General features: G+C 38.0%; 1 long non-coding RNA gene across 1 annotated transcript; it reads left to right on the top strand.

The window, feature by feature from the left end:
* Positions 1 to 147: 147 nt before the first annotated feature.
* LOC149796383 (uncharacterized) lies at positions 148 to 21,239 on the top strand. The gene is made up of 4 exons (XR_016421423.1): positions 148 to 554; positions 1,062 to 1,183; positions 11,652 to 11,766; positions 21,131 to 21,239. It is a non-coding gene; the product is annotated as an uncharacterized LOC149796383 (long non-coding RNA).
* Positions 21,240 to 24,073: the final 2,834 nt, after the last annotated feature.

Raw genomic sequence — 24,073 nt, 5'->3', positions numbered from 1 at the left:
TTTTTTTCTCACCCTAGCGAAACACTTTCTGCAAATGACCTTAATAAAGAAAAATAATAAATTAACCTAAACCACTTTGAATGTCGACCGTATCTTTTATTTACACGGCATCATGCGCGGAAGAAAATACCAACTGAACCGGGATTTCAGACAGCAGATGAATTGAAGTTGATTCATTGAACATCATTAGCAATTGTACAATCAAACAGATGCAACAATGAAAAGTGGAACTATGAAAAATCGAGAATGTTAGATTTGCGAAGGATTTATTCCGAATCATTGTCTGCTAATAGAGAATTCATGTCAGTTGCTGTGTCGGCGATGCCCACACAGCGCGCCGTCCAAATGTGAAGTTGCGTTTTGCTGACAGACATAACACTGTGCCATAATTTATCTGATGGCATGTAAAGAAGCTGCTTAAATTATAGTATTTAAAAGTTTCTTCATTTTGTAAGAGCTCAAGAAATTAATTCTGGTTTGAAAGACAAGATGACGGTAAAACTCAGAAGACGTAGCTGTACAGTACCGTTGGTGTTGGAGACGTCATAATAAAGGTAACTGCGTTAACTTCGCTTTTTGTTTGGTAATTTGTTGGATATTATCTTTTGCTGATCTTCTTTGAGCTTGGAGTAAATTTTACATTCTGAACATTTTTATTTGCACTTATCTGCTTAATATGTATTGCTGGGATATCATATAGAATATGAAGTCAGTATAATGGTACTATATTACATATTTGAATGATAAAAGACTGGTAAATGATATAATGATAAACTACAAAATAAATAATTTGCCCAATATCCCAAATATGTTAATTAAAACAAACATTGAATGTAAATTCAGATATAATGAGCAGTTGTAAGAAGTAAGAAATAACATTTTATCCATTGAACCTGTTATGTGTTATCATCATCAGTTTTAAAATAAACACATGGAGACAAGTTTGCTTAAATTCTAAAATTAACACACACACACACACACACACACACATATGGTATTTTAATCTAATACAGAAATGGTGACATTGATATATGCAGACCAATAGTTTTTGTCTTCTACAGATATAAATTAAAAAGCCTAATTCTGAGAGTTTCACCTACAACATTCATGATGGGAAAGGGCCACTAATTAAGAGCTGACATATGTGGAAGAAAAATACCATCCATGTTGAAAAGGGCTAGAGGTAATGTGAGAAAACATAATTTATCAATCTTATTTAACATTATTGTTGATATTTTATTTCAACTGGTCAAAAGGCTAAGTGGGTTTATGTAATGGTCCAGAGTGTGTTATTTATTTCACATCCCCTTCTGTCTTTCAACAGTAAGAAATTAGCTACTTTGGAGTCCATAGTTCTGATCAATTTGTTTATATAAAACTTGGTTTTGGGCTTAAATCAACATCTTGGATAAATCTAATAATGAGCAAAATCCAAGTATATACATGTGATCATGTATAAGATTAGTTGAGTTTTTTAACCAGCCTAAAAGCCATACTTCCACAATATAGGCTAAAATCATTAAGTTGTCCTTGAAGTTTGATGAGTGTTAACCATTAATAATAATAAGGTGATCTTTCATCTGAGTATGTTACCACCGCATGCAATATTTATACATGTAGTGCAGTTTTTACTAAACGTAGAATACATGCTTATATAAATGAGATCTAGATTGAAGAAGTGAAGATGCATACAAATACATGAGGTTATAACCACTACTGCTGATTCAAGTTTGATCATGCTTGGCCATTGGGCTTATAGAGTCAAGTTTCACAATGATGCTTATTATGAGTGTGATAAAGGTATGGTAGTGAAGTGACCTTGCATCTGATTGGCAGAGTTTCTTATGATTTGCACAACAGTGTTTATGATCCAATTTAGATCTGACTTGTTTAATTATTTGCTTGTATGTCTGAGGCTATAAGCAAAATCTATGCATATAATGTGGTGGTTCTACATCTCACTAGCCATTCTTGCTACTGCTCTTAAAACTATTTCTCATTAATTTCATCAGACTTGGTGAATAGATTTATCTCATCAAGATATAGCAAAAGAGCAATTTTGTAAAAAAAATATTCATTCATATTAAACTCAAATTCTGCATCTGATTGGTTGACCTTGCAAATACTATAAGGGCTCTATTTCTGACAAAAAGATTATTTTGATCTAATGTAGCAGAAATGCTTATATGATCAAAACATTGAACATATTTGATGACAAATAAGAAATAGTTTTTCATGCAAATTTGATAAACATTGATAAATCGGTTCATATCATTAAAAGCTTGGAAGAGTTTGATTACATGCGAGACCATCACATATTAATCATTCTTTATTTAGAGAATTATTTTTGTCAGGATTTAGTAAAATATGTAAAATCAATATGGACTGGTTTTGTTATGTACAGCAACACTAGTTGTTTACTGAGTACTGAGGGAATTGGAGTAAGGCAAGGGTACATTGCAGTAGGTAACCTGGTTGACTTGATAACAGGATTTTAACACAAACATTTTTATCAGGAGTCTAGCATACTAACCATTGATTCACTGCAGATCCTGCCCCCATTAGTTACCTTTTAATACATAAAGCATTTGGGTTTTTTATGTCACAAATCCCATAGGGATTAAAATTAACATCATAGGTCTCACTGGATAGTTTCGTATTTTGACATCCCTCTAATTTTTAAGGTAGAAGGCATGAACCTAATTATCACAAGCCTAGCATTTATAAATTTACACATAAGCTAAATCTATAATGTGGTTCAGATTTACTTTGAGTTAGGCATGGAAATAGGTTGGCTTGTTGGTGACTGCCTGTCACAGTTAGATGAGCATTGGAGATCATATGCGTAACTTAGTCTGCAAATGAGCTGCCGACTTTTATTTGTGTCTGCTACAGAGGTAAATATAAAAAAATCTTGATGGTAGAGGGGTGATGAAAAGTATGCTAATTTGTTATAGTACTAGTGAACTTTATTCATGCATAAGGCACATACTGATTCTTTTAGTTGCCTTGTCACAGAAAAATATTGAAAATAGCTATTTCTAGTAAAAAAATGAATGTAAAATGTACCTGCATCCTTTGACCCTACCAGAACCAAACTAAAAGCTCAAATTTGTGCAGCTGCTTTTGCTCATCACAAACATAATTGGGAGTATAACTGCTAACCCTACCCTCTAGCACACATTTCATTCATTCATTGGATTAAAGTCACGTGCACCTTTCGGTATGTGCGACTGTTTAGTTTGTACACGTTTGTGTACTTTTTGAATTTAGCGATTAACTTATACAATGCCCCCAAGCAAGCAAGCCGAAGCCCAGGTGCCCCAAAAGGTCCCGCCCAGGCTCTCGTCGCTGCAACCTTCTCCATCGTTGTACTCCGTTGGTGGTCTGTTTCTGCATCCTGCATCTCCTTCCTCTCTCATTTCAGGCAGTAACCGAAGCACACCAGCAGCAGTATTATTAAATTTTCGTTGCAATCAATGCCCAGTTCCCTATATTTATTGGGCTATTCCTGTACTATCTTGCCAAACATGTGATTGTCACATACGCTTCAGATATTCCTGAGTTGTGAATTTTCCTATCTTTTGTAAGGTCTATTAAATTTTGTGTACTTTGCGTACTTGAATTTTCCGAAAATTTTTTCACATCTAGTAGGCTTTTAGTAGCCCTTTATTTTGTTTTGGAGATCTCAATTTGGTTAAGTATTTCGTACGTGTGGCTTTAAACCAATCAGTGTGTTTCAGGGCCAGTAAGTTGTTGGTCAAAAGAGGGCTTTCGTGGGTCAGAATGAAAGCCCTATGTGGTAAAATTTGTTTGTAAAAAAGAAAAAAAAAAAGAAAAGAAAAGAAAAAAAAGGTGGGTAGGGAGTGTGTATGCTATATTTGTGTGATGGCTATAGACATTTTTGTTCGTTTTTCTGCTTTTCCCACATATCCCGACAACAGACATTCACGCTCACTTTCTCATTCACACTTATAAGTAGATGTGGGGGGTGGTGGCCTTATTTCTTTTGTTTGATTTCGGGAAGGCAATTCTTTTCATACTGGGGGGTGGGGGTGGTTTGATTATTTGAGGCATACTCTTTTCATTGTTTCTGCCTTCATTCCCCAAGGTCTGCAAGTGTCCTGTTCTTTCTTCTTTTACTGCCTTAGGACGTTTAACTTCATTCTGTGCCTTTTCCTGCTCTTCTTTATTTCAGCTCTTTCTGCCTTATCCCGTGTCCGTTTCTGTTTTGGTCTTCTAGTCCTTTTGATACTGCCATGTTCGCCGTGAGATGTTTTCTTCGAGGGAGGTGGTTTGATTGCCTTTGTTTCCCTTCGCTTTGACCACTTGGCTATTTACCTGTTATTTTTGTTTAGCTTAGCTATTTGTGATTTATTTTAATGTATATTTTTTTTATTTTTATTTTTTTATATTTTTATATTTTTTTTTTGAACCTACGGGGCCTAGCATGCCATTATAATTCCAAAACAGTGATTTTGTAATATTCGTCCTTATCTGGTTTTTATTGTTCGGGTTATGAGCGGGGGTGTCAGTCTGTGAACCCACTAGCCCGAGCCGGCCGTCACAATTCCCAAACAGTGATTTGTAATATTTTGATTGGTTTTTTTCTTTTTTGGTTCGATCTTTTAGGTTTATTGGTTTTAATTTCTTTACATGGTCTCTCTTTATACCCAACCCTTCATTCGGTTTAGATTTGTCCCCTTTTGCCTATTTTGTTAATGAATGTCATGATGTTATTATAGGTCATTCCTATGTTATTGTTTTTTGCCACAAGTAACTCCGGGTATGTCCACCGTTCTCCTATTTGTTCCTGTTGAGATTTTAGTTCGGCCCTTTCCTGGTTGTATTTGGGGCATATATTTATTAAGTGTGCAATTGTTTCTGGAGTTGGGCAGTAGGGGCAGTTTTCGGTTGGTCCCCTTTTTATGTGTTTCCCTGCGCATCCTGCCAATAGTGTTTTACCTGTTCTTATTCTATTTATTATTGTTATATCGTATGGATTTTTGAAGGTCGGACTTTCGACTTTTCTACTTACTTTTTTCATCATCGTGTGTATTAGACTGTTTGCATCCGATTTTTCCCATAGCTCTTGCCACATGTCATTGATCTTGTCCCATGTTATTGATTTCAGTGACGCTGTATGCTATATTTTGGGCTTTTGGTTCGTTTGTGGCGTTTTTTGCTTCTGCATCTGCTTTGTCATTGCCTGGGATTATGGATGTGAGAGGGTATCCATACGAATTCAACGTGTTTGTTGTTTTTTTCAATCTCTTTAAGTAGCGATCTTGCATGATTAATCATATTAGGTCTGCTCTTGGATTGGTCCGTTGCTAACGATTGTAGTACACTGTAAGAGTCGCTTAGAATGACTGCCTTAGTTGTGGGGTATGTTTTGACGTATGTTAATGCCATTAGTATTGCCATGAATTCTACCGTGTATATAGCGCATTGGTCTGGGAGTCTTTTTCCAACGGCAACATCTAATTTTGGGATCACTATCCCTGCTGCAGTTTTATTTGGATTTTTGGTTTTTGATCCATCTGCGAAGATTTGCGTGTATGTCTCGTATTTGTTGTCAATGTACGTTAGTATTGATGCTCTTAGTCCTATCGGGTCATTTTGTTTTTGTCCTAGTTTACGTAAGCTAAGATCTATTTGTGGTGTGGGACAGGTCCACGGGGGGTCTGGGTAGTACCTTATTTTTTCTGGGTTGATATTTGCGATTTGAAATTTCCTTTTTAATTCTATAATTATTTTCCCACTAGGTATTTTTTTATTTTTTCCTTTTGTATCGAATGGTTTGTCGCATGCTAAGAGGGCTTGTAGCGTGAGGTGGTTGGGTTGGTGTATTGATATTCGAGTCGAGTATCGCAGCATCAATTCCTTCCGCCTTAGGTCTAGCGGGGGTTCTCCTACTATTATTAAGATATCTTGTGTGGGGGTACCATTTAGGACGCCGGTGCATACCCTTAGTGCTTTTGATTGGACTGTGTCTAGTTTCTTTAGTAACGTGGCGTTCGCCGCTCCATATACCTGGCAACCGTAGTCCAATTTTGCTCTTATAAGTGCTCTATATAGGGTAACGAGTGTTTTTTGATCAGCCCCCCAATTCACCCCTCTGAGGTTTCTGTGGAGGTTGATGTCTCGTTTGCACTTCGTTACGAGTTCTTGGATATGAGCTGCCCACGTGAGTTCGTGGTCGAATACCATACCTAGGAGTGTCGCTTGTTTTTCGAATTTGATGGGTACCCCCTTTAGGGTTAAGTTTGGAGTGGGTGGGGGGTGGCCACCTCCCGGATTGAAAACTATGCCTACTGTTTTTAGAGGTGACAATTTAAATCCCCATTTATCTGTCCAATTTCCTATATCGTTTAGTCCTTTTTGTAAGTGCTTGGTCGTTTCTCTGCTGGCCGGGTTGCCAGTTTTCCATACGGCGCTGTCATCGGCGAATTGGGATAAGTCAAGGTGGTTGGGTTTTACCACTGTTTCCAGGTCGTTTATCATTATATTAAATAAAGTTGGGCTGATTACGCTTCATTGTGGCATGCCATTTTCCAGTTTGTATCGTTCGGAGTAGTCTTGTCCTAGTCTGACTTGTATCTTTCTATCGGTTAGGAAGTTAGCAATAAATTTGTATATATTGCCAGTTATTCCGTATGGTTTAAGTTTACTTATCAGTCCCTTAGTCCACATTAGATCATATGCTTTTTCCATGTCTAAGAAGATGGCTGTAACATATCTGGATTTTTAAAATTTTTCTCTAGATGCTAATTTGACAGCAGTTTCTAGTCTCATGAGTTGGTCTATTGTGCTTCGGTAGTTGCGAAACCCGCTCTGTGTATTAGCTAGTAGTCCTTTGCTTTCTAAATGGTATTTCAGCCTGTTGTTTACCATAGTTTCCATTATTTTACATATATTGTCTGTTAGTGATATGGGCCTGTATGATTTTATATCGCTTGAGGGTTTTCCAGGCTTAAGAATCGGGACCACTACTGCCTTTTTCCATCTTATAGGTATGGTACCGGTTTCCCATATTTTATTAATGAGGTTAAGTGCAATTGTGACAAGTTTTTTGGGTAGGTTCTTGTACATTTCATACCCCAAAGTATCCTCCCCGGGGGATGTGGTCTTTTTGCCGGCGAGGGCCTTTCTCCATTCGGCTTCTGTAAACGGAAGGTTTAGTGGGCCGTCATTATTTCCTGCTTCCTTTATGTTGTCAGAGTTGCTTTCCTCAAATTGCCTTTTATGATTTTTAAACTTATCCTCTAAGTTGGTATTGCTACACATGTTGGCGAAATAGTTTGCGAATAATTCTGCCTTATGTTTGTTGTTTTGTCCAGGTATGTTGGGGGTTATTGATTTAGTTTTGCCTCTCATTTTTTTAATTCTTTGCCACACCTCCTTCGATTTTGTGTTAATATCTAGTTTTGAGCAGAATTCTCTCCATGAGTTTTGTTTAGCTATCATAATAGTTTGTTTGGCAGTTTTTTCCTTTTCCTTGTAGTAGTTAAAGTCCCTATTATTTTTAGTTCTTTTGAATTTGTTTAGAGCTCTTTTTTTCTCTTTAATTGCTATTTTACATTCATTATTCCACCAGGGCACCGTGGGTTTGGGTGCTACTCCTTTAGTTTTAGGAATTGTTTCTTGGGCCATTGTGTTAATGGTTTCTATTAATTTGTCATTAAAGGTGTCAATGTCCCGGTGATATATGGTTTCTGGGTCGATTGAGTCACCTATCTGTTTGAACCTAATCCAGTTGGCCTGTTCGTATTTCCATCTTGGTGTGAAGGACGCTTTATTTTGAGGTATTCTAATTTGTATTTCTATATTTATAAGGTAATGGTCACTTCCCATAGGGTCGCTTTCATCAACTTGCCAATCAGAAATGCCTGCTAATCTTGGTGTGCATAGAGATAGGTCTATTGCTGATGTGTGGCCTGTTCTGTCATCTATCCGGGTGTGCATTCCGTTGTTTAGAAAAACTAAGTTGCATTTTTGTGCCCATTTTTCTACAATTTTTCCTTTAATGTCCGTCTTTTGACTCCCCCATAGTTCATTGTGCGCATTGAAGTCCCCGCATATTACCACCCATTCTCCACAGTCTTTAATCATTTTGATTGTTTCGTCTGCACTTAAATTGCGCTGCTCATTTGTTTCATAGAGGTTAACGATTAGTACCTGCTTAGTTTGAGCGGTTATTTTGACTATCTGTATTTCGAAGTCATTGGGCGGTCTACTATCTGTTAATTTATGCATTTCTGATGTAATTCCATCTCTAACAAAGGTTGCTAACCCCCCTCCTCTTGCTGTGGGGGATCGATGCTTTAGGTATTTGGTGTTGTAGCCTATGATGTTTGGGATACGTGAGGTATCATTTAGATGCGTGTCCTGTATGCATATAACATCTGGTTTTCTTTCCTGTTCAAGTATTTTGTTATTTAGTTGGTCAGCGTGGGCCCTAAGGCCGCGTGCATTCCATTGCCATATTTTGATTTCTGCTCTGGAATCCATCTCTAGTGCAAAAAGTCTTAATAGTTTGTTTAATTTACTGTTGTTTTCGTTTTATGCGTGTTTCCTACCAGTGAGGGTGCTACCTATTTATTTTGTTTTTGGTATCCTGATTTTTGTTTTGGCCTGCTTATAGTTTACCCCATGGGAGATCATATATTCGACTATTAGGGCTTCTCTAAGAGCCCTGGGGCATTCTGCGTGGTTTGGTTTGTGGTTACCACTACAGTTAGCGCAGTGCTGATTGGTGGCGCTACATGTTTTCCGGTCTGGGTGGTGAAGACCACATTGATTGCACCGGAATAGGTTTCCGCAACTCTTAGAGTAATGCCCCCAATTTTTGCAGTTGCCACAGAACCGTGGTTTGTTTTTGAAAGCAAAAATTTTTTTAGCCTCGAGTTTTTCGGCTATTTTGATAGTTTCTGGGGTGGCGCCCTTAAAAAAGAGTACCACTGCAGTGCTATCCTTTCCCCTTCTTGTTTTTAGGCGGATTGCTTTCTCTACTTCCTGTCCTTTACTCCTTATGTAGTCTACTATTTCATTGGTTTTATTTTGAGTTGATACGTATATGACTCCTTTGTTGTGTGTTTTTGGGGGGTTTGGGTCTATGTGTTGTTTTGTTCTGTTGTGTCTAGTGACCTGAACATTTATTTGGCCTATTCTTTCAATTTCCATATATTTGGCAATCTGTTGTTCAGTGGTGCATTTGATTATCAGCAAGTCGTCTCTAGTGCTTTTAAGCGTGAATTCTCCTTGGTGATGTTTGTTCAATTGCCATGCTATGGTTTTAAAGGCTAACTTCGTTATTTTGGAATTTACTCCCTTGACGAAGAGAGTCAGTTCAGCGGGGTGTTTCTTGTTTTGGATATTTTGCAGACTGGTCTTTTTTCCCCTGGTGTTTGTCTCTTTAGCTGACTTTGTTTCGTTGTCCATAACCGGCTTGCTGGGTCTTGTATTCTGACAGTTAGTGTGTTCCTTATTCTTTCTAACTGGTATTTGGGATTTGGTTTTCCTATTATTCTTACCTTTTGTTGAGTCGTGTGTGACTGCTTTATTTGTGGTAGGGTGAGGGCGTTCTGTTTCATCTAGTAGGTTCTCAGTTTGAGTCCCCTGGCTGCTAGTGTTTTTAACCAGCGTGGTCTGGGTTGTTTTTGTGCTTGTTGAGTATTGTTCCTCAGTTTGGGTACTCATGTCGGATGTAGTTTTGCGGTTACTCGGTAGATTGTCCACATTCTCGTTTACGCTTGGTGACAGGTAGAGTCTACTCATCGAGTCAGTTGGGGTCGAGTTGAAAATTGGCGTTAAGAACTGTATCTGTCGTTTTTCTCTTAGGGGGGATGAGACTGCTTCGGAGTAAGTTTGCCTTAGTTTATCTGCCTTTAGGTTGACCAGGCAGCTGAGATAACTATTTGATGATGTGACATTAATTTTGTTGTTATCCATCTTGAGTTTCTTTATTTGATGTAAGGTATATATGACGGGATATTTCTTTAGTTTTAATCCTGGGTTTGTTTTGATTTCTTGCAATTTATTTGAGTTTAATTCTAGCTTAAAGCTATCTGTCTTAACTATACTTTATTCTACTTAGTACTATGAAAAAGCAACAGCTGTAAGGGGATATGCAAATAGCTTTTATTCTGATTTGTGTAATTAATTATTATATTACTATTATCCAATTTAAACTTATTGAAAATTATTTTCTAGCCAAATGGTCAAAGTAAAAGGTTTTACTTACCCCGATCCAATTTTCTTTTTAAGATCTTTAGAGTTTTTAAATACAGCCTTCTAATTATACAAGTTTCATTACATTGGTCAATAATTAGTCACATGTGATGACACTTGTAACTAATCAAACCACAGCAACTGAGAGCAGACTAAGCACTGATATTTATATGGTACAGTGGCAATATACAGTCTGTCTGCCGCAACACATGAAACAAACTGGACAAATCTGAAAGCCTTGAATTTGACTTTATTTATCTGTATGGTAGAACAGAACCTGAGTTGAAAAGCTTTTAAAGAAAGACCTTGATATCAAACCTAATAATAACTGCAGGAGTTATATTATGGATAATTAACCATTCTCTCAGTTTCAAACTGGGCATTCCATCCCATGGGGTTCTAAATGTAAACCAAGTGTAACTGATATCCTAATGAACTGTAAAGACCATAGCAGCACAACAGCAGGGGACCAGGTATGTCCAGATCCAGAAATCACAGACCAGTTTCAAACTGATGATGAACCACATAAAAATTACACATCTGCTAGAACTTATGTTATGAAGATAACTTAAATTGCATTATTATTAATCCTCCTCCTCACATTCATCATAATTGAGATGCATCATATATGTTTTATTGTAAAATAGTTTATGCAACATAATTCAGTGAAGACCTTTGCTGCCAATTTACCAGTGAACCATTTGTTTCAATGAACATATTTTATGTTGTAACAAGGAGCATCATTTAAACATTATGATACACTTATCATACCTGTATATGAAATCTTAATACTAACACTTATACTTGCAATACTACTACTAATAAAAACACCTGCATTGATAATTTGATTATGTTCAATTGGACTTGTATCTAAATGATCACCAGCTGTATGAAAAGACATATTTTAATATATAGATATTGGATGGAATACTAGTTACCACAATTGAATAGTCATATGATAAATGATATATTATTTTAAACAATTTATATTTGCAGTGAAACATACTTTTACATTATTTTCACTTAAATTTCATTTATAGAGCAGTATACTCTGCATTCATTAAATTACTGAAATGGTTATAATACAACAACAAATACTGCAACTTCCAGAATCACAAAAATCAAAAGATATAAACAAAAACTTCCCTACATGTATCAACAGTTGTCACTTAATAGACAGAACTCTGAAGATTTAGAATAGGATGTTAACAAATTAGGTATTCAAGTTAAAAAGAAAAAAATACCAAGTAAGCTTACTACCAAAAAATCAAACAATAACAGTGAATTTTAGTACATTCCCAGGAAACAGAATATATGATTTTTCTTAACTTGATCTGATACATCTTAAATCTATAGAAAATGATTCATATTGTATGACTAAAATATTATGTAAACAAAAATTCCATCACTTTTTTCAGATGCAACATGCATACCCCAACCCATCCTTCTTGATCATAAAGTATACCAGCATTCCACTATAAGATGGGGAGCTGTAGTGGCTCAGTGGTTAGCTTTCTGGACCTGTGAAATAAGGTAGGTTCAAATTCTACCATCAGACCAACCTGGGTTAGCTACCATGGTGTGTCCTTGGGCAAGGCACTATACTTAAAGTGCCTTGGCACTAAATAACTTACTTGTGTTGGTTTACCATAAAAGGCCAAACCAAACACAAAAAAACAACAACTTTAAAATATGAGTTTTGTCAATACTACGTAATTGAAAATCATACTGAAGAAATGTTTTTGTTAATACAGATTAATGGATCTAAAAAATCTCTTTCTTCTGCAGGAGTTTAAAATGTTAAATTAAAAAGGTCATGGTACACATTGCTTTGTTCGTACACATCAGGCTCCGTAACCCATATCCAACTAAAAATTTTAGTAGAGTCTGAATAAAACATATTTTAATCTGGATGATAATATTCTTTCTCCATTCATATATTACACCACCAAGATTGATCCAAATAAGATTACATTTTACTATAACACTGAGGATGAGTATGCCTCTTAACAACTTACAAATGTGGAGAGAATGGAGTTAAACTGAACTTTGATTTCTTTTCAACCATAGCACAAGATGATCATTTATTATGAAAAAACCTGAATAAAGTTGGAGTTCATAACCATGACAGTCTTGATACAATATAAATTCAATATATTATTGTTGTCTTGAGGTATAGTTCTGTATATTACAATCTCACACAAGATCAGGGTATATTTTAGTACCATACAGTTAATTCGGGATTGTATTAATACCTATTCTGGTGAATGAACATTAAATAAGATTTACTATTTTGGAACCAGTTGCAATAAAGTTTACTAAACAAGAGAAAATATGACTTTAATATCTAAAATGTAAAATCTGCAAACAGAATACTTGCTTGACTTTACACTTCAGCTATATCATAATATTTATTTGAAATGAATTTATACAAATGGCATTAAATTGGGTTTCAGGCTGGTAATGACAATGGTAGTAGTGAATAGGGACGGTCTAGGGACTAGGGAACTTCCATGTTAAAAAGGGTATATCCACTCTGGGGACTATGTAATTTAACATGGGAGGAAAAAAAAAATATCCATTCTAGGGACAAGGTGAATTTAACATGGGAGAAAGAAAAAAAACTATTCACTCTAGGGACAAGGGAAATTGAACATGGGGAATAAATCGTGGGACTGTCTTGGGACTAGGGGAAATGGAACAGGGTCGGGACCCTATTTTAATAAGGTCCCGACCTGATGGGTCTATGAAAATGGAACAGGCGAAAATTGAAACAGGGAGGGGTCTCTATTTTTTTATTATTTTTTTAAACAAAAAAATAAAAAAAGGGGTAGGCAGTTGAAAGTCAAGATCTTTTCGAGAGATAGGAATGGCCCTGAAAAGGGCCTTTGGTTTTATGTTAATATACCCTTAACATAAAGGGCATCTGTGACATCTTCTTCTTGACCTTAGGCTGTGCCTGACTGCAGGACCATAGATTAAGACTCTTTTGAGGCATCCTTGATGCTCCACATAAGATTCTTCGCATCCACAGGCTGGTGTCTGTCCTGTGGATAACTGTCCAGTTGGATCGGACATACATTGATATGTCCGTCCGGAACATCATCGAAGACACAAGCGTTGAAGATTGTACATCGGTCCACATGTTGGGGTGCTGAGTAACAGGTGAAGGAATGCAGTGAACTGTACTTATTTATAGGGGGAGGAAGGATTGAAACGGATTGAGTTTGTTGACCAATCCAAACACGCGTTACAAAATTCAGTCAGCCCACGTCCAATCCGAAGAGAGCAGTCTGTGACGTCACATAGTCTATATAGATTCGCTAGCGCCTGTGCGTAGTCAATCTAAGCGACAGTTTTTCAACATGACAGAAACTCAGAAAATGATCAGTTTGGGTGCACTGATGGTGGAGACTACCCAAGGGAACCCAGACTTACTTTCAGAAGAGGTGAATTGGGATTTTGTGGATTTTTTTACCTTGCAAGAATTTGTTCCTGAACCTTCGTCACCTTCTCCTTCATTACCGCACATGGAAAATTTTAGACAGAGACAGAAAGAAGAATTGGAGAAATTTATACAACAGCAAAAGGAAGCGGAACAAGCTTTTCTCCTACAGCAACAGCAGCAAGAAGAAGAGGTAAGAAAAAAACAAGAAGAAGAAGACGCAGCAGCAAAGAAACAAGGGTGTCAAAATCAAACGGTCACAGTACTGTTAGACATTTTAGTTAAGAAGTCTGAAACAGATGTATCAGACTTCTTTATTACAGCCGAAGAGAATACGACCTTCCCAAGCTAAACACTCCAACCCTGTGACTACGCCTACTGCACCATCCTTAGTGATTTCAACGAAATCATCATCAACAGTACGCAGTCCAGAAGTAGGCCTTGGCCATGGCAAAGGCTTAAGACAGTTAAAGTTGATTGTTTAAACTCACCCCTTACACCAAAAAAGGCCCTTTTCAGGGCCATCCACGTCTCTCGAAAAGAGATAGGCTTTCAATTGCCAATAACTAATAAAAACCATTTTACCCAATAGTACCTGTCTGTGTATGAGTGTGTGTGAGTGTAGGTTCTTATTTTACAATCAAAACCCAAAGACACTTACCTTTTATAATTAATTTATTCTTTTATAAATATTTACAATTCACAATTCACAACAGAGCACTTTAAAAAGTTCATAGACTTATTCTGTCTCATTGTTCACTCTCTGTTTTTTTAATTTCTTCACCGTCATAGTCTTTTCCTCCTCTTCCTCCTCACTTTCTTCCCTTCTTTTCTTCTCCTGTTTCTTTTTCTTCACCTGTCTGTTTTCTTCCTCTTCTTCTTCCTCTTCCTCTGAAGAATCCCTCTCTTCTTCTGACTCCTCTTGTTTCTTTTTTGGGCAGTCTGGTGACCAATATCCTTTTTCTTGACAATAATAACAGGTATCTTGACTTTTGTCTCTTCTAACCCCTTTTTTTTCTTTTTTGACGGTCTGGACGCTCTGAAGACAAATGCCGTTTCTTCTGACAGATATAGCAAGTATCTTGACTTTTATCTTGAAAGGAAGGAGAGTAGTCCCTCGGCTGGTCTGAAGAGAATTTTCTAATGACCCCTCGCAAAGCTCTGATGAAACGTTCGATCTTGGTAGTCTCTTCCATTGTTGTGCTCAGTTTGAGAGTGAAATGAATAGTGAAAGGACAAGACACATACCCTTTATATACACTGGTCTGCTATGACTATAAATTAATCCATGGTGTTTAAACTTTAGTCATTTGACTTTTTGCTATCGAGATGAAATGATCCAATTCATTTGAGAAGAAAGAAGAAGAAAGTAAGAGGCAGAAACGTGATCTATCGCCTCGTACTAGGGCTGAAGTCTTGGCACAAATTCATGCCAGTGATTTTGAAGAGGACATGAGTGAACCAGAATCCAAACCCTCTAAACAAAGTTTACCACCCTTAGTCAACCCTGAAAAGTACTATGACATTCGAGAGACGGAAAAGCGTCCCTCTAGAAAATTTAGAACTACGGCTTACAAATACACAGTGAAGTTTAAGGATTTCAAGTCTGAAGTACTGTTAGAGAAAGCAAAAGGGTTCATCACCGACATGTGGGATTCTTTGCTCACCACACTCAAGCGACAATGTCAACCCAAAGAAGATGATCGCTTGAGACTTTCCATACAACATGACGGCTTGAAATCCCCTGTTTGGATCGAGTTTAGCAGCCCTGCAGAATTGACCCCTTCCAAAGTCATGGACAAGATTCAACACGTGCAACAATCTAATGACCAGTTTGACATCACCGATGGAAAAGCCACACTGGACATGACCCACGTCTCTCCTCCTCAAGGGACCGGACAATGCAGAAAGACCTTATTGGTCAACAACCTTCGCATTACCAAAACAAGTCTTGTCCAAATTAACAATTTTCAAGACCACATGTGTTTAGCCCGAGCCATCGTGGTGGGATGAACCTATGCCGACAAGAACGACACGGTAGAATGGAAAAGAGCCTGGGAGAACATTCGAAAATCGAACCGAGCCAAACAACGAAATGAAGCAGAACTTCTGTTACAACAAGCATGCCTGTCCAAAGACACATCCTGTGGCATTCCTGAGATGCAAAAATTGCAAGATGCCCTAGCTCCACGATACACCTTGAAAGTGCACCCTCAAGAAGTGCGCGGGTCTCTGTTGTTTCGAGGGAAAGACTTTAAGGATGGAAAATACATTCACCTCTATCATCACGATGACCATTTTGATACCATTACCACTATCACTGGATTCCTGGGATACAAATATTACTGTGAGAAATGTGACTTATGATGGTTATAATAATCGAGAGCAACACAAACATTGTGGATCGAAATGCTCAGGATGTTTGGCCTCTCAACCCTGTCTGAGCGAAGGGCAAGAACCAGTGCATTGTCCTGCTTGTCTGCGCACATTTGTCAGCCCTGCCTGTTACCAACAACATCTGAAGATGCAAGGTTCACAGAAGAAATGTGCTTGTCAACTCCTGAGATTGTGCCCAATGTGTGGACAAGGTCTATGTATCAACAGTACCAAGGCACACGTATGTTCAGGAAAGAAAAAATGTCACATTTGTCACTGCATTGTGGACTTGGAACACCAATGCTACATACAAAAATACCAATCCCAACCAGAGAAAGAGGATGGTCACAAGAAGAAGAAAGGCAATTTCATCTTTTTCGATTTCGAATGCATGCAAGAGACCAGTATTCACATTCCTAATTTCTGCGTGGCTCATCGAGCGTGCGAGAAGTGATTCAAGAACCTATCTTGAGTTATTGCCCTCACTGCAGTAAGATTCCTGGAGGGCGTGAAAAAATCTTTCAAGGACCGAACACACTAGCCGATTTCACACAATGGGTCTTAGACCCCATCGACAAGACGTGGAGCCAAGAGGACATCGAACATTATTATGGAGATTGTCATCACCATGCCACGGTGATGGCTCACAATTTCTCCGGATACGATGGACAGTTTCTTTTGAGATGTTATACGGAACGTGGCATCGAGCGTCCTAAAATCACTTTGAACGGAGCCAAAATCATTTTCATGCAAGTGGGACAAGTGCAGTTTAAAGATTCAATGAGCTACTTAGCCATGCCTTTGAGTCGAATGCCTAAAATGTTTGGAATGACAGAAATGGCTAAAGGGTACTTTCCACACTTTTTCAATACAAGCCAATCAACACGCCGTTCTACCCCATTTGCCTCAGGCTCACTATTACGACCCTGACAACATGCGTACCGAACGAGAAACTTTCTACGCTTGGTACCAGGCTCACGCCACCGACCCTTTCGACTTTCAGGAAGAAATGCTAAAGTATCGTCGTTCCGACATGGACATTTTACGGCGATGCTGTGGAAAATTTCGAGAACTGTTCATGGAACACGGAGGGGTTGATCATTTAAAAGAGGCTTGCACCATTGCCAAAGCGTGTTCCTTAGTCTACCGACAACGATTCATGCTTGAAAACACTGTGGCTGTCATCAGTCCTCAAACGACCAACTATGTCAAACGTCAATACTCGGTCAAAGCCCCATGCTGGTTGCATTACTTGTGCGACAAGGAAGACAAACGGATTCAGCATGCCCGCAACGGACAGGGCGAAAGATCATCGGAATGCATTCGGTCAATGGCTGGGACTTAGAAAACCCCAAGATCATGTACGAGTTTAACGGTTGCTTATTTCACGGATGTCCCGTCTGTTACCCTGACCGCGGCACTAAAAATCAGTTCTTACAACGAACCATGGAAGACTTGTACCAGGCCATTTGTCAGCCACGCCTAAAGTTAGAACAGGAAGGATACCAAGTGGTGGAAATGTGGGAACACAATACAATCACCGTTTGAACACCGATCCCGAGTTTAAACGCCTCATGGAAAGTTACCAGTTCATGGACCCCCTGAACCCAAGTAATAGTTTGTACGGAGGAAGGACCAATGCCACCTGTTTGCTGTACCAAGCTGACGAAGAGAAAGGAGAAGAAATCAAATACTTGGACGTGTGTTCACTGTATCCCTACGTGTGCAAATGTTGTTGCTTTCCTGCAGGGCACCCACAATTGTTCACCGAACACATCGACCTAAAAAACATTCGACAATACGAAGGCTTGATCAAGTGCAAAGTTTTGCCTCCCACGAACCTATACCATCCCGTCTTACCTCGCCATTGCCAAGGCAAACTTATGTTTCCTTTGTGCCGTACTTGTGCTGAAACGTGCAACCAAGATCAACCTTGTCATCACACCCAGGAAGAACGGGCCTTGACGGGGACATGGGTCAGCGTAGAATTGTTCAAAGCTCTGAACATGGGATACCAACTGTTAGAAGTGTACGAAATTTGCCACTTTCCCAAGACACAATAATTCCACAAGGGTGACCCCACGCAGAAAGGCATTTTCGCAGACTACGTGGATGCCTTTTTGAAACTGAGCAAGAAGCCAGTGGCTATCTGTCCTGGTGTCACACTCCCGAAGACCAAAAGACATTCAGAGAGAAATTCTGGGCACAAGAAGGCATTACTTTAGATCACATTGAGAAAAACGAAGGCAGGCGATCGTTTGCCAAAGTGATGTTAAATTGCTTGTGGGGTAAAATGGCACAATGACCGTGTTTACCCAAGACGGAGTATTTGACCGAACCTTCCCGCTACTTTCAGATGATTCACGACAAAGCCAAATTCATGAAACACGTGAACGTTGTTCGTGAGGATTTGATCTTGGTGAATTACGAAGAAGATCTGAACTTTGTAGAAGATGACCCCTTTGGAAATGTCATCATTGCAGCTTACATGACAGCTCATGCTCGCTTAAAATTGTACGAAGCTTTAGAACTGTTAGGGGAACGTGTCTTGTACTTTGACATGGACAGTTGCATTTATATCGATCACCCGAGTCAACAGCACCCTGACATCGAAGGAGACCGTTTAGGAGCCTGGACAGACAAGCACCCCGATGACAAGATTCTAAGTTTCGTTAGTGGTGGTCCCAAAAATTACGGCTACGAATACTGGGACAAACAAGAAGTACACACGAAGTGTAAAGTGAAAGGACTTACTCTTAATTATCGTACCAGTCGAGTGGTCAACTTTGGCATATTGAAAGAAGCCTTGCAGTCTAGAGAAAGTGACCACCTATCAACCCAACAAGATTGTACGTTTACCCACACACCACATCGTCAGTCGACCCTTGGAAAAAGTCTATCAAATCGTGTAGCAGAAGCGAGTGCGGCTTCCCACCCACTTTACTTTGCCGTATGGACATGTCGGTATAAAACATTGGTTGTAAGAGGATAGCCACCCACCAGAAGGATGACTTCACCGCAGCAAGAATCGAGTGAGAAATCCAGTGAGAACTCCAAGTTCAAACCCTACCATTTTCCAGTCTTCTTACCTGACTATTGTGATTGTGCCCGTCGATTGGACACGTTTCAAAAATGGCCTACGGATAGGGAAGGATTACCTTCTTCGTATGTTTTAGCTAGAACAGGATTTGTCTACTTCGGACCTGAGTCAGGATTGGGATACGAAGTACAGTGTTTCGCTTGCGGACTGAAGTTACGAATGGATCTATGTATCTACAAAGATTCAGCTATTCTGGAACATACTCGATGGTCTCCGCACTGCCCTTACCTTTCAATGGCCTTTCCACCCATTAAACTACGGTACAATTATGACGGTACCTTAGAGACGGTACCTTCCAAAACTAGACGTAAACACATTGCATCCTATTTCATTGTTGTTTCTTTTCCACATAATAGCTTATTTTTTATAAAATGTTAAACTTTACTAATCTTTTTTCAAGATCACTTTAGTTTGCAAAAATATATCTTGTCATTTATTGGCATTCTACATTGAATTTTGTAAACTAGCTATAAACCTGACCTAATTACTCAACTTAACTGCTGACAGAAACAGTCTACAGTAAATGTATTTCATTTCTATAGCTCGATGGATAAACATTACATCTTTTAAAGCTGTGCACAGAATAGGCCGACATATCACGAGTCAGGAAAACATGGGGGTGGTATCCCCTGTGTCCAAAATTAATATCATTTTGAATAGAATATTCTAGTGACAATTGCCTCTTTTCAAATGGTAAGCATTGCTTTTTTTTATTTTCATCAATCTGTCAAATTCGGTATGCATTTTGCTTTAATATTTGAGATGGAAACCTTAGGTGCATAGAAATGTCAGACAGCATTGTACATCATGGATGGTGTCCAACATACTTTTATGATCATAAAACAAAATCCTATTTTTTAGTTATGGCCACTGATTTAAAAAATATTCATCCAAGCTAAATATAATAATAATAATAATGAGGACTTTGTATAGCGCCTAATCTTTAGAAGCTCTAAGCGCTTTGCAACATTAGACAACATAAAAACATACACAATGATATGATTACAAAAACAAACACCGTGAAATTAGAAAACATAAAAAACATGCTGAGAATATTTAAGGTAGTTAACATTATTAAGTCATTAAGTTTGTTTTTGTAGTCAGAATAAGTAGTTTTGAGAGCACTCTTGAATGGGATCACTGCGTCTTTGTGTCTAAGTTCAGTGGGCAATTCATTCCATGTTGCTGGGCCCTGGTATGCAAAAGAATGCTGTCCATGTGACTTTGTTTTCATAGTGAGAATAATGAGTATATGATTGTCGGAAGAGGAGTGTAAGTATCTTGCTTGTGTGTACACATAGGTGAGGTCGGATAGGTATGTTGGACTAGAGTCTGTCAGTGAAACGTAGCACAGAGAACTAATGTTGTGTTTGATTCTGGATCGAATGGATAGCCAGTGTTGGGTACAGAGCAGCGGGGAGGTGTGCTCTGATTGTGGTACTCTAAGTATGATCCAAGCAGCTATGTTTTGAACTTTTTGAAGTCTCTGCAGTAGATATTAAGATGAACCAGACAGAATTGAGTTACCATAGTCCAGTCTTGAAAGCAGTAATGAACACACAAGTGTTTTAGTGGCATCAACTAAAAGATATCTGAGAATGGAGCTGATGCGTCTCAGCTCAAGATACGCAGCCTTGCATATGTTCATGACATGTTGGTGCAATGTGAGAGTACTGTCCAGAGTAACACCTAGGTTTTGTACTGATTGTATGAATTTAATGTTGGTGTTGCTGATATTTATTGTGTGAGGTAAAGGATGTGAATGAGAAAGTCTTTGATAAGTAAGTATGGCTTGATTTAAATTGTGTTTTTCATGTGACTTGCCAGAGATTTTTAAATGAATTGATAAAGTAACTTGAGACACATTTCAAAGTACATGTTTTAAAAATATTCCATTGATTATTGCTGGCATTTAGAAAAATGCAATGCATCCTTTGTTGTGAAACTTATTTTAAAACATTGTATTACTCATGCAGAAGCCTGCTTGAAAACTAATGGCAAAGCAAAGGCAAATGGAATGGAAGAGACCATATCAGAGACCCTCAAATATGCACCCAACCAACGCAGAATGATAAAAAACAAGGTAATCCAAATGACTCTTATTTCATCAATATTGGATTCAGTTTCGTCTTTTAAAGCATAGTATTTGCAAAGCGGATGCATTTCTAAACTGATAACAAAATCAGCTTATCCTATTGCCCAGGACTATCAGAGCTAGAGTCCAGCTAACTACAATATGCATATATCTTGTCTGATCGGACAAGTGCCTCCATTTGGAATTTTTATTCACATGAAATATTTGGATGAAATAAATTCATCTTTGTGCAAATTGATTGCACCATCCACTTGCCAGAAATGACAAGTAAGTGCAAAGTTATCTTGTATCATGGCTTAACGATAGTAAGGGAAGCACAAGTGCAGTGAAGAAAATTTCATACATTTTTATAATGCTGATTAACATGACTTCTGCATATGTAACTAGTGCTGAGATGATATGACTTTATTTAAGCATTACAATTTTGTTTTAATTTGCAGGTGCCTGAGCAGAAGAAGTAATAGATAAACTTTACAGTGGAGTTGGAGACTGATTCTGATTCATAATCTTAATTAAATCTAGAAAATAAACATTAAAGTCATATTAAAATATCTGTTGTATTGTTTCCTTCTTTCATTTTTCTCTTAAAAACAAATGTCTGAACCTTTAGTCTGTAAATTCAGTGGATTCCTTATCAGCCCATCTACTTTTACTTTACACCATGCTACTTTAAAAAAAAAATGAATTATCCCCATTGGGGTAGGTCCCCCCAACCCCCCACCCTACTTTGTCAACTTACCTGCCACATTTAAATCTAATGGAAGGCCCTGCTGTAAAGCCTGTTAGTAAAACTACCCAACAAGAGGATTTCATACATTTGCAACTCCTAGATGGATGGTAATGTTTTCATTTTTGTAATGTAGATTTGGACATTCTTGCCACCAGTATGGAATATGTGTTTCAGAAACACAAGCAGCTTTCATCAGATTTGCATATAGGTTTTATATGTTGTGAGTATGTTGTAGGAAGTTTTTTTAAATAACATCATATGAGATGATGCCAGTGGAAATGGCAGAAAAGTGTCTGTATTGTTCACCAACTACACCTTGTTCTTACAAAATGTGGCTGTTACACATTCCCATGATGATGTCACTGACAGCCATCAGTGAGGAATGCCCCAACAAGCATAATACAAATTGCTTCCATTGTAATTGTTACAATTCCATTCTGACCACTCCGGTGTCCTAGTGGTTAGAGCGTCCGCCTCAGAAGCGGGAGGTCATGGGTTCAAACCCCAGCCAAGTCATACCAAAGACTTACAAAAATGGTATTAACAGCTACCTCACTAGACGCTCAGCATTAAGAGGTTAGTGTTAGGACTGATCGGCCTGGTGTCAGGATAATGTGACTGGGTGCAACATCATACTACATGTTTGCAGCATGATGCCCCAGTGCTATACATCACTATAAACTGCCACACTGCAGACATCGTAGCAATATGACTGAAAAATTATTCAAGCTACGTTAAAAATCCAATCACACACACACAATTCCATTCTACGATCCAGAACCAACACTAATTCCATACTACAGTTCTTGCATTTCAATCCAATTTTGCTTTTGAAATGTAGTGCCACTCAATTCATAATGAACCCATTCATTTCAAACACTCGCAAATACTTATTATTCCTGTCTACAACTGAAAAATATCTATATAAAAAAACGTGTAACTGTGTTTTATGCAAGGGCATGGAGATGCACAAAAACTTGCACCTGAAGCTTGAATAAAACCCCGACTGTGGATAAGACTTTACCCATCGATTACCCCAGCTTGGGGATAAATTCCGACCGTGGCGATTTATTATATATCCTATGACTGCTCCAGCTTGAGGGCAAAATCCAAGCACATCCCTAAAAAGATAACAAGTATAGCGGCTCTTTACCTTCTGTAAATGCCACTTGAGCTTCCTGATGCTGTTGTATCTGCCATTTGACAGAATCACGAATGTGGATATATTTCTTAATTGCCTCTAGTTGTTGAGCTAGTTTAGCTGTATGAAATTCCTTTGTGCAGACTCACTCATTATTAATATTACAACAGTGATTTAATTACACATCACCTGTCAGCACACCGATGATAAGTCAGTTATTTTATAACACACCAACAAGCTTGCCCCTTGCACCCCCCCCCCCCTTTTTATTTTATTTGGGCAACTGTGGACATGAATCTGCAAGGCTCAAATTGTCATTTTTAATATAAGATCTCAACATTTTTAAGGCCTTAATTTTAAAGACATCCTTAAAACCCCCAAAAGGTTATCAACTGGATCACCAGCCTTCGTTTAGAGTAACAGCAAGTATATATATATATTTAGGTCTAAGGAAACACAATAAAAATGTTTGATTTAACAATGACATATTTGCCTCAGGTCTGTGATCCTGAAGTGAATATTAACTGTCCATTTATTTTCGTGGCTTTTCTTTACTAGGAAATTGATTATAGAGATTTCTGCAATGGTGAAGGCAATGTAAAAATTGGTTACTATAACATACTTTTTACGCCATGTTTGAAAAAATAAATCCAATGGAAAGGTTATAGTCTGAAAATCTTCATTAAATTAAGTTAATATAGGGGAAAAAACTTTAAGAGTTCATAAATATTTTTCAGTGCTGAATAAAGTTATAACATAACACTTTCTGCTGTGATTTTAATAGTTTCTGAGAGCATGAAAAATTTCTAGAACTATAATGTATAAATGTTTTCAAAAGGTTATATTAATATGAGGGAAAAATCTGTTATGAAATAAACTGACAAGATCTTGTATGAATTCATGTTATCTTTAAATATGATATTTGTGTGAAAATATCTGGAAGAAAAAACAAG

Source organism: Sinohyriopsis cumingii, chromosome 6, assembly GCF_028554795.1.
Source record: "Sinohyriopsis cumingii isolate HCF-2022 chromosome 6, ASM2855479v2, whole genome shotgun sequence".
NCBI lineage: Eukaryota > Metazoa > Mollusca > Bivalvia > Unionida > Unionidae > Sinohyriopsis > Sinohyriopsis cumingii.
The sequence above is the reverse complement of the archived record's forward strand: the minus strand, read 5'-3'. Positions and strand labels throughout refer to the sequence as shown.